The sequence below is a fragment of the Astyanax mexicanus genome, chromosome 3 (assembly GCF_023375975.1).
Source record: "Astyanax mexicanus isolate ESR-SI-001 chromosome 3, AstMex3_surface, whole genome shotgun sequence".
Lineage (NCBI taxonomy): Eukaryota > Metazoa > Chordata > Actinopteri > Characiformes > Acestrorhamphidae > Astyanax > Astyanax mexicanus.
The window spans coordinates 41957133-41969660 of NC_064410.1; the positions used below are offsets into that span (position 1 = coordinate 41957133).

Consider the following 12528-nt stretch of genomic DNA (forward strand, 5'->3'; position numbering starts at 1 on the left):
CACTGGACACTCACAAGGACACATTTATCAGTCGGCAATCAGTGTCTCTTTTCGGTTCATTGGCTCCTAAAGCCCATTCATTTTGGGACATAGGCAATTTTTTTAGGTCACTACAGTACAATTTGTGAGGGAAATGGCACTGATTTTTCAAAATCCTTGCCCAATAAAAGAGCTGAGATGTAAAACACTATTTTAAATCTAGACACGGAGGAGAACGTGCAGGATATTACAATGACATGGCAACATTTATGGGACATGAACTAGAATCACATGCTATGCTTTTTGCCATAGTCAATAGAAACTAAATAATGCTGTTCTGACCTGTGGGATTTACATGTAGAGCCTCCTACATTAAACGTAAACGTAATTTCTTTATACAGACAATTCTAGCCAGAAGCCACCAGTCATGATCATTACCACCCTTTGCACTGTCCAGTGTGGGTGGTGATGCCTTCTGTGGTGTATTCCCCAGTACACATGTGACACTATGGAATGAGAAATGCTATAAAGGCCAGGAAATTGAATAAAAAACTCAGAAACGGAATGTCCCATGCGTCTGGCACTCACTATCAGGCCTCACTCAATCTCTGATAATTCACATTGTCTTGCCTGTATTCTAGCCGCTGATTAACCTCACAAACTAGATAACACCTTACAATGTATCAGTTTACATACTGATATCCTATGACTTGGCCTTCTCCTCCTGTAAAGATGAATGATTTTATTCTACTGTATATTGGTGCTGTCCAATGAAAAACAAGTATTTCCAAAACTGCAACTTTACAGGAAAGAGAAAAAACTTCTGAACTTTAAAAATAGAAGTCAATGTAAAAAGAGTTTATTTTAGGTCATTTTGCAGTATTTCTATTGGCTCATTCATTAATAACTTTTGTCACAGTGTAAGGCACAGTTTGTCTGTTCAAATTATGTAGTAAACTGAAAATCAACAAAAGTTAAGATACTTGCTTTTCATTGGACAGCAATGATATAGAACATATATAACTGATAGATTTTAGAAACTGTCTTCTGAAGCCAGAGAAGAGCTGAAGTTGCTCAAGGTGACTCCAGCATCTGAAGTCCTAACCGCACATGTTTGTCAGCATTCCCTAACAATAAGAGCTCCTTATTGCTCCAGTACAATCCATTTACAAGCCATTCCAACACACATAATTTGCCTAAGCGCTTGGGTTTTGGTGTGAGAGCCAGCACAGAGATAATGCTCTCACTAAAGGACTGACAGTGAAACATGGTGAAGCGATCATGAGGGGAGTGATTCACATTTTTTGAGGATTTTCACCACAGCTTACCCCAGTCAATGCAACGTGAACTGCCACTGATTTAAGATGGTATCAAAAGAAGAAGTGAGCACTGTTGTGGACAATCCAGCAGAAATTTGAAACTATAAAGATTAAAGAACCATTCAACTGGTAAATATCTTTTACATTAAGAGTTATGGGGGCTCACCATGAGACAAGGATGGATCAAATTGGTTTAAATTATGGGTCATGCTGCTTGCCAATTGCCAGTTGGCCTTGCTTTTTTCAGGGGTGTTCTGGTGGCATTTTCTCCAAGTGTGAGGATGTTGGTCAGCACAGGCATCTGTTAGCTGATGCATTAAAGCTGGGGGTACGACACTTTATGCTGGCTACCCAATGATGCTGCATCAGTGGAAGCCCAAAAAGAGGCAGCGGCAGTTTGGATTCACATGTATTGGAGGAGGCATGTGCTAGTCTTCACCTTTGTATTGTTCGGGCATTTTTAGTGGTAGGGGAGGGTTCACATTTTGGTCTTCCAAATTGGGCAGAAAAAAGAGAACTTGACACTGCTCAGTGAACCCTTTAAAGCCCTGTTACATTAGAGCATAAATATCATGCACATGATGTTCCATATTTACAGTCAGCACACAGATTTAATGCAGCATGCTGGTTTGGAAGAATCACAGGTGAAACAGGAGGGCTGTTTTTTCCCCTTCACTCTCTTTTGGAAAAACAATGGTATGGTCAGGGACAGGGACCACTCAACCAGGGAAGGCCAAGCTGTTGCCTGGCTCGTGCTCCATATGCACTGCTACATGGCCCATTGCACGCGAGTGGGGATGGCGAGGGGCATCGCTCGCTCTTTCTCTCTTTCTGCAGCAAGCACGCAGCCAGTGAGAACACCTCCAGGTCTTTCAGAGGCAACAGATGCATTGGCGGGAGTTGTCCTCGGAGGGAGCGCTCTGCATGTGCTCTGCATCGTATATTTTTAACAGACACACGCCGCAGAGAGTGAGGAGTGTCCGGCCTATGTTTCTACTCCTATTAGCTCATTTGGCGCTTCGAGTGCTGCACACATGCCAGTCATACATACCAGGGCAGACTGGAAAGCAAGGGCACATGCAAATGAATCAGCTCCATCTCACGCTGCTGCACCTCGAGCGTTCCCCCTGGATGCCTGCGGATGGGTGTTAAACCACATCTCTCACCGGCAGAAGCTCTCTGCATTCTGCCCTCCATGCATGTGTGCTCATCCTGACGTTTAGGGGATGGGGGTGGGCCATCATTCACATCGCACGTAAAAGGCATGCAAGATGCAAAATGCGTTACGCCCAAACGGAAGCGAAGTGCGCTCTGATGTGATCTCCATTTGAGCGATATTACGTAAGCAAAAACTGACTACGAAATGCCTGAGAAAGAATATGAGAACATTTGTTTTGTTTTTTTACGATGCTGTTAAAGTTAAGTTGCCGTAGCACGCGCGCGTACACACACACACAAACACACACGCACGCTCTCACATTGGATTCTTTTAGCTGAAGCTCAACAGATGGGCGCGAGTGAGATGCAGAATCGTGAGCAAGCACCACACCACCTGCATGACTGCATATAGGAGGAATAGCTCTAAAAAAATACATTTTCATGGTTATCCACCCTAAAAATAGCTAAAAAAAATGTAAAGTAAAAAAACATTGCATACTGAAATGCGCTTAAAACACGTTTTAAGAAGATAATTTATCTTTCTACGTAGATGGCATGGTAGCCTACACAGCGTGGGATACCTAAAATACGTTATTTCACGTAAAATAATAGACTATACTAAAAAATAAAAAAATAACGTAAAAATCCAAAAACCCTCGTGCCGTATTATAGCAGCCACAGGCTGTTGCCACCGGCGCCTTATTTCACACACTATTTTCACCCATTATCACTGCGTTTGGCTCTTTTAATTCACGAACACTCGCGCGTTTTTTTAAGCCTCGTGCTCATCGTATTCACTATTTATTTGCCGTCGCTAATTTGTTTAGAATAACTCTTATTATATTTAAGCGCACTGCGCAAAGTTAAGGCTAAACTCAGACGACAAGACACCAATGAAGTACAGGAGAAGGTTTAGCTAGAGAACCTTGAAGAGAGGCGTCCTAAATCCCACCCGTTTTCTGTCAAAACCCGCCCCTGCGCCACGATTGGCTAGCAGCATCGTGCCTCCTGCGCTTCTATTGGCTGAGTAGTTTACGGCTGTGACTCACCGGACGGTGGATGAACTCTTAGCCAATCCCGAAGGAGAGGGCGGGGATTTTTACAGGAAAATGGGTGGGTTAAATAAAAATGAAAATAATAAATAAATAAATGAAATAGCGCGTTCTTCCGATAAGGAGAATTAACGTTAGAGGAAGAATCATACACCTTAGCGTACCTTAGCTTAGCTTTTATTGCTTAATTAGCTTAGTTTGTTTTTGAGTGTTTTCCGTAGGAATATATCTACACACCAGTTCATTTATTTTTATTATATATATATATTTTTTTTTTAACAGCCTTGACACTTTGATTCCAGTTTACACGACACACCTCGAAGGAGAAAAAGATAAAAAATAATAATAAGGGAATTTAGCTTGCTAGCTAGCTATAAAACTTTTACAACATTAAAAAGAGTATTATTATTACTGAACTGAGGGAATTCAAAGCAGGCGGATTGATAGCTAGTTAGGTTAGCCTGTCGATTCATCCGCGCGCACACACACACACATTCAACACAATCACACACACGCGCACACACTGCTGATGGCATTTAAAACTGAAGGCTCTGTCAGCTTGCTAGCTAGCTATGTTAGGGAAATAATAAAATATAAAAGAAGCAGCATTCGTAATAAAACGAGAGCACGTGAACATAGGAACATGAAGAGATTATCCTACCTGCTCTCTGTCAGCAGCAGCTATTCAATATTCCCGGATTCGTTTCGCAGATACAAATGAAGTTTGCCCTCCATGACACGGCTCAGTTTAGCTTCACGGCTATTTTTCCCCTCTCAGCAGCGCAGAGCCGAGTCTTTTCACCATCAATCTTCCACAAAACGAAGGAGCAGCGGCAGCAGTAGCGGCAGCAGAAGTCAGAGAAAATGAAGCGAAGGGAGCCCAAACACACTGTAGGATAGCGGACGACATGGAAAAGACGCAGCGTGGAAAAACCAGAGCAGACTTAAACTAGCTGTAACCGGTGAAAAAGCACGAGCGCGTCCCTTACTTACGCACAATCCAACATAATAACCCAAAAACGAGAGCAAAATCGAAGAGGAGCGGGGAAAAAAGGAACAACATATTAAAAAAATCAAAAACACAGCAGAAGGTCCACTTCAGTCCACGAGCTGCTGCTGCATATCCATGCTGGTGCACCGCTGATACTCCAGAGCAGTTGCAGAGAGAGAGAGAGCAGTGGTGTAGCAGTATAGTGGTCGTGGTGCGGTGGTGGTGGTGATGTTGGTGTTCTCCTCCTGTTCCTTTCTGTTCTCCTTTATTTATTTCCCAAATTTGCTGCAGTTTTATTCCCAGGATATCAATGCGGGCTAGCATGCAAACGACCGGACCGACTGACTGACTGATTGACTGACTGTAAGAGAGAGTGTGCGTGTGAGTGAGTGAGAAATAGAGATAGAGAAATAGATGTATGTGTGTGCGTGCGTGCCTGCCTGCCCGCGTGCATGCCTGCGTGTGTCACTGTGTTTGTCTGAGTGTATGAGTGCATATGAGTGAATGAATGCATCCAGCCCCTCCGTGGAAACGTGGTGCGTGTTTTCCGCAGGTTTCTCCCCGGGATGATCCGATCCGCGCGCGCTTGTCTGCAGCAGCAGCAGTAACAGGGCAGCTCACTGCACGCGCGCGCGAGCGAGCATCTGGATCTCCCAACGCGCCGAGCAACCAAGGCGGAGAGGAGGAGGAGGAGGAAGAGGAGAAAGAGGAGGAGGACGAGGAGGGGAGGGGGTGCACACTCACTGACGTCAACCGGCGGAGGTCTTCAAAAATAGAGCCCAAAAATTTCAGAGCTCTTAAGCTAGTCAGGAGGAGAGGACGCACCTCTGATTGCGTTAAAATCCTGTGAAACAGCTCATAGCCAAGCAAAGAGCACAATCTAAACTACAATACTTTATCAATTTTAAATTAGACTAATGGTGAAATTCAGTATTCATATCTGAGATCAGCCAATCACTATCAGAGCTGATCTTTTAATAAATGAGGTCATTGAACAGTGAATAATATGAATGACATATATAGGAAAATAGGGCTGTGCATTGGCATGCATTTGGTGATCAATATATAGCTTTTTATTGCGATTCTGCAAGTAAGGTGATAGATTGCAATTCTTTAAATTACATTTTAGGGGCAAAGCTGTCACAAGCCCTATCCGGACAGGATTAGTTTCTCAGGGGGTCCTGGGGTAATCCTCTGTGATTTTATTTCCGTCCAGCACGACCATGTATGTGTTTTTCACAGACGTCCCCCTGAGAAACTAATCCCATCCTATAGTATAAAATGCAAAAATCTGTATGTCAGAAAATTTGAATATTATATAAGGCTAATTGGTACCTTAAATGAAATCCACATCTCCATAGAAGTTGTCAGCAGAGGGAAGCATGAAGTGCTGTAAAATGTTCTGGGAAAACACTGCACTGACGTTGGACTTAATATAACACATTAAATCAACACCAGCAGAGGACATGACTCTCCAAACCATCACTGATCATCAGTACATTTTACATTTCATTTAGAAATCATGGGAACAGAGTCTTGAGGAAGAGTGTAGAGACACACAGTCCAAGTTTCCACAATCAGTGATGGTTTGGAGAGCCATGTCAACTGCAGGATTTGGTTCACTGTGTTTTATCAAGTACAAAGTCAGTGTGCAGTGCTTTCCTGGAAAATCTTACAGCACTGCTGACATCTTTTATGGAGGTGCGGATTTCATTTTCCAGCAGGACTTGGCACACTGCCAAAATTACCAAATGGTCTACTGAATTGCTGAAATAAAATAACTTTTCAATTTTATTCTAATGTTTTAAGATGCAAAAGTACATATAGCTCCCCATTATCTCTGTGTAGAGTTGTTTTTGTTGTTTCTGTTATTTGTGTGTGCTGTCCAGGTCATCAAAGTCAAAAGGTTCCTCTTACTCAGTCTTGGTTTTTCTCAAGGTTTCTTCCTCTTAGTATAGTACAGTTTCCCTTGCTACTTTTGCCACTATCACTGAGGCTGGGACCTTTATCTCTGTAAAGCTTCTTTGTAACATGTGTTGTAAAAAGTGTTATATACATATATGCATACAAGTTGATTTGAATATTGCAATACATAATATCTTGTTGTGTTTTGATATTTTGTTACATCCCTAATAGAATCCCTAAATGAGAAGTGATATGTGTTGGTGATTTAAAAAAGAAGAAAACATACAGCCAGTCATGTCAGAAATATCATATTTATAAGATAAATGCACATCAATATCACCAAAAAGTCATATTTACCAGTACCAAAAGCAGGGTTTTTGCCCTGACTTTATGAGTTGGGGGCTTGTTAATACAAAGCACTAATTCAACAGCAACTGCATTTGTTTTTGAATGGTTTACTGAGTAATTACTTACGTAACTGTTTATGCACGGTCACCTGAATTATATTACAATCAAAAGGGATTTTCTGAATCAGAGTTTCAGTCTATTGAAAATAAAGTAAGCACAACAACTGACAAAAAAGTTGGTAAGTCAATTTTATTCTGGTCTCCACTTCATATTCAATGATTCAAAGCTTTATTGTAATTCTCTCTGTACACACTCAATAGTGTGGAATTCAGAGAGTGACTGTGATGTCCAATGCTCACTGATAGACTGACAGATTTTGTAGTAAAGTCAAATTAACCGTGACAATGCGCTGTACATGCAGTCAAATATGCCTTTTCAAGTAATAGTCATGATGATTTTTGCTTGAAGTATAGTGAAAAGGGTTCTTCTAAGAACCATTTGAGCTCCCTGATTAAATAATCTTGGCTACAAAATGCTTACTTATCTCAGGTATTATTCCAAATGTATGTAATGTGAAGGGGCAATATACACCATGATGCTAATGCAGCTTGAGTACCAGGATATAGATCCTTTTAACTGTATTCAACTCTGGACAATGAACAGATTTACATTTGCCAGTGTTATTAGTAGAGGATGCAGCTATACTAGAAGCAATTGTAACGGTGTACAGTGTACAACATTCCGATATGTATGGCTTTGGTGATTGAAAGAATGGCCATCATTTTTTATATCAAATCTTACAAACAGCACAGGTTTATTATTTATATCAATATTGATGGCAGCAGCTTTAATTCACAGCAAGCCATGGTTCATAGTGGTTTTTGGGTTGTTACTGACCTCAGTTTCCCCTCTTCATGCCCATGATGAGTGAATGTGGACTTCTGACCACAACTACGCATCATCTGCCTTGACCTAGAAAGCAAGCTCAAGTTATAATGGGCCAACACAACCAACTGGACTGTCACATCATTTTAATTCCATCTGGGCATAAATACAGGGCATTAAGATACAGTGGGGCTCTGTTGTTCCCAGTTGACTATAGGGTCTTGTAGAGATGAGTCACTTTTACACTTGGATGGCACACGAGTTACATTGTGTCACATGTCCTATTGGTAGAAAATAACAGAGAGCTACTTAGGCCTATAGTATACAACATTCTTGAATGTATTGCTTGTAAACATATTGTCACGCCTGGTGCTAAAAGCGTCCATGTCTCTTCCACACTAAGCTCTGCCCAGGGTGCACCACACACAGACACTACACTAATTCCTGATCACATGACACAGCACATGACACTTCCAGGAAGTAGATCACCTGAGTACTATAGCCCTATAAAAAATTAAGGTCGGTTACCCTGTTTGTTCACTGACCTTGATTTTTGCATGGACTATTTACCTACCCATTAATGACCTGATGTCTCTTTGTTACTGCTGTTTGCCATTGTTGACCTTTTTCTGTTTGACCTGTTTTATTAATAAAGTATTTTTTAATTTGTATCTGCATCTGCACATGCCTGAATGATGCCCAGCCATGACACATGTTTATTTTTAATGGCAATATTTTAAAAAGCAAATATAAGATACAATCTAATTTTAGGACCAATCAGAATTATTGTTCATTAAATGTGATGTTTTTCATCAGATTTTCCAAATGCATCCTGGAGGTCAGCAGGTCATGCTTTAGGTCAGAATCTTTATTTCAGACCCATGAATGAATAAAGAACACTTTACTTCAGAGGATTTAAAAAGAAGGCTTTGCCTCTTTCATACTTCAAATCCATTTTACATCATAAGTGACCCGAGAACCGGAGTGCCAGCTGCCGTGTAGCCATATTCTCCCCGGATTTTGTCCACATCTATAATTAAAGAAGCCGGAAATCGCCAAAGATACCAACAGAATATGAGTAAATGTGCAGTGACATCAGAAACATTAAAGCCGCACTCTGCGCTAGTTACGTAACTTGCTAAATTTGCTCCGAATGATACAGCATTTTATGTTCCTGAACTGTATTCAGTCAGCACAATTTGGCCTCTAATCTTAAGAATTTCATCTAGACCCGAATTCGATTTCTTTCACTTCATCCTGAATATTTTATGACTAGGCATTTGGAGCTGACAGAGTGTAGTCAGCACACCAGCCTCCGAAGCCCTCCTCTCAGTAGTGCGTGTAAAGAGGGGAAAAAAGGGGCTGGAAGTTCAAAGCGTATTTGAATATGAACAGGTGTAAATCCACAGATGGACTCTGGCAGCAGTCTCGAGTGACTGTAGAACTCAGCTAGTGTGAAAGCACTAATGACTAAATGCGGGATTAGAGGGATGCTGCAGGAGGGAGGGAGATGAAATAGAATGGGCTGTGAATTCGTTCCATGCAGAGTATTGGAACTTTTTTCAAGGCTTTTTATTTAGGCTAGTTTTGCATTGTGTTCATTTCTACCACACAGATTTATTTATTTTTATCTACACATGGCGTCCATTTAACTGGTCTTATTTTTCTGCACTTTGCTTGCCATTGCTGAGCGTTCAGGTTTATTAACCTATGGTATATCTGTAGCTTTAACTCAAGCTTACCTGTTTCCTGCTAAAAAAAATGTGATTTTTTTATTTATGATATTATTTTTTTTACTACTGTGACATAAATTAATCTGGCAGTTCCCAGTACAACCAAAACACCAGTAATAATCGCTGAACTGTGAGCAAATTTGCATATTTCATCCCACACAGAAATCAGATTCCAGTGTGACTAACCAGAGACACATTTCGCCACCAAGTGTTAATGCATGTGGCTAAAAAATTATATCAGGAGACATTACTGCATATTAAGTGACCAGGCGTAAACAGGGTGTTAGTGTGACTAGTATCTGAATTGTATCCTGAAAAGAATACTGTGTGGGACAGAATTTACTCAACATGTTGCAATCATAGTCTGTGTATAGCTGGACAGAGCACCGTCTCTCAAAAGTGAAGCCACCAAAGGTCGGGGGCCCCCTGCTGTTCGGGATTTTAGAAAGCTGTGTAACCCCACCCATCCCCATAGGTTTCAATGGCAAAACAGACAACTTTCAATCACTTTAAAAACGTTATTTAACTCTATTCAAAGAAGGTGTAGTTATTGTAAAAGGGCTGGTTATGGGCGGGGCCAATAACAGACCGTCAGCTCCGCACCGCTCAGCTCTGCAGCCTGTGACCGCGAGGCAGCCCTCAGGGGCGGGGTTATTCAAATGAGCAGGCTGTCTCTCCACAGTCTTTCTCCCTCCTCTGGTCTCTACTGTGCAGACTCTGGTATCAGGATTGCCAACATGGCGGAAGATTTTGGCTTCATTTTCATTGAATGAATGGGAACGGCGACACGGCGTCCATCTTTTTTTAAAGTCTCTGGTTGCAATTATTACAGATGTTTTTGTCGTAATAGAAGCTAAAATACGTGGGTCAAACAATATGTGGGCTAAAAAAAAATGGCTCTTTAAAGTGAACGAGCCTGCTCCTGATTGTGACCCGATTTTTGAAAGCCACACACGATTGGTCAAGATGTGTGGTGGCAAGTCTTCATTTAGCAAGAGGGGAGGAGTTACAAACACATCCAGGAGAACGAGTAGACAAACAGGAGGTACACAGTCAGAGACCTTTTTTTTGTCTAATTTAGATGGGCCTTTGATTTTTCTATGTCATAACTATTTTTTGTAGCACTTTATCCCGTGTTGAGTAATAAAACCATATAATTAATAAACTTGATTAAATGTGATATAATGAATATTGTTTATAAATAAACACATACTTTGATAGTACATTTTTTTAATCAACCAACCACAATAAATGGAATTCCCATCATTACGCAACAGACAACCTCCTAAAGTACTTTGAGTGATCGAGTTCAAATCTGTTTCAAATGTGTGTCTTGAATGTGTTTACACTGGCATTTTATTGTGATTTGGCCTCATCCAGATTCAGTATAATCCTAATACTAAAAACAGATGATGATATCCAGGTATTAATTTGTGTTTTTTTTTGTGTAACAATGACAATATGAAAAATTATGAACAATTTTGAATTGTCAAATATCAAAATGTCAGTCTAAAAAAACAGTTATGCAAGCTCTGATTTTTAATAAGAGACCAATTTTGTTATAAACTACAGGTTTCTGTATTACAAAAGCACAAAATGTTGGCCTAAGATGAATGGCAATGGAACAAAATCACTATTAACACTTTTTCTTGTAATAGGTTTGCTGCAGAAATTGTCTTTTCTAAAGGTTCATTCATGCTGCTGTACAAACTCAGACTTCCAAAGAGCAATCTCACTTTGACTTTGAGTAATTTAGTTTCTTCCTCTTTACGCCAGAGTGCAGGAAAAGCAGAAACACAAAGTACTGATTAATGCACTGATGGAACAATGCAGAAATAGGCCTACTGTTTGTTGCCTTAATTGCCAGTTTGGTAATTGTCGTCCTCACTGTATAATTTGTCTGCTCTGCGGAAGAACCTGTTTTAAATTCGTGTTTAAGACTGGCTCCACAAATGCCACCTCATACAAAGCCTCTAAGAAGGCTTTCTGAATCAGTTCTAGCACAGAGTTTTCTCAGGTTTTTCACCAAACACAGATGGAAGGTATGTGGTAGTAGGTAGCGACTACTGTATGCAGGGGATTATACTAGTGAGAACTGACAGGCTGAGTATCTGTGTTATTGTCATAGGCTGAATAATGGATTGTGACCCTAAATCATTGTGAATGGGAGTCATAGCATTTTCCATCAATACAATGATGCATTTCAGGGAGGATTTATGAGCTAATTGAGTGTTTTTGCTCGATGATTTATCACTGTGGTCCTTGTTGACATACCCAGTAACCGGATGATGTTTTTGAAATGAGGAAAAGAGAGTATACATTGGTCAAAATAAATGCAGGAAAACAGGATTTTTTTCTTTTACTTAATATGATAAGATAAACTGTTTGCAAATTCCTCAGATTAAATTAATGGAAATTAATGTTGTTGTTGTTATCGTGGTATATTTGAGAGCTCTGCTGAACGCAGAACTGACCATCTGCTCCAGTTGGGGCAGTGACAGTAATAGCATAGTTTTCTGTTATTTAACTTTTTCTCGATCCAACTTTTTTTGTGTCTACCTAAACTAAGTTGTGTCCTTTGGAGTATTTTTACTTTGGAGTATGTTTACTCATGTCATTCTGGCCAGACACATGACAGACTCATGCAGATACCAAGCACACAGTTTATTAATAAGGGGCTTAGACTTACAGAGGTGTTCAGAAACAGGCAGGGTCAGAATCAGAATGGCATGCTAGAGTGTGAGTAGGTGAAAAGGGTAATTCACGAGATAACCAAAACAGGTAGAAGGGCTAGGCAAAAAAGAGAGGCAATGACAAGCAAACAGTACAGAGGCAAGACAAGAGAGTAGTCAAAAAATAACAAAAGTGGATTGGTAAGAAAAGGTAGAAGAGCTAGGATCTAGATTCAATATTGGGCAAGGATGAACTGAAAACGAGGGGTATACATATTAGTAGGACCAGGTGTGAGTAAATCAGAAGCTCGGCGAGCCAGAACGTGTCATGAAAGAGTCATGTGATTAGCAATGTCTGAGAAGTCTGGCGTAGGTGCATGCTGGGAAATGGAGTCTTTAGTGTGTGTACTAGAGTTCATAGCAGGCAGACTGACAATGTCAGGACTGACAACTTATAGTGGGAAATTATACATTTCACTAAAAATA

At 40.6% G+C, this 12528-nt stretch overlaps 1 protein-coding gene across 10 annotated transcripts in view; it reads right to left on the reverse strand.

Annotated features, from left to right (window-relative positions):
* The window catches only part of adgrb2 (adhesion G protein-coupled receptor B2), a 522385-nt gene extending 517217 nt beyond the window's left edge, over positions 1–5168 (reverse strand). For all 10 annotated transcript variants that reach the window (XM_049475339.1, XM_022683130.2, XM_049475336.1 and 7 more), the window contains exon 1: positions 4170–5168. The gene's annotated coding sequence lies outside the window, so the exon portion shown is untranslated. The remainder of the gene's footprint in view (positions 1–4169) is intronic.
* Positions 5169–12528: the final 7360 nt, after the last annotated feature.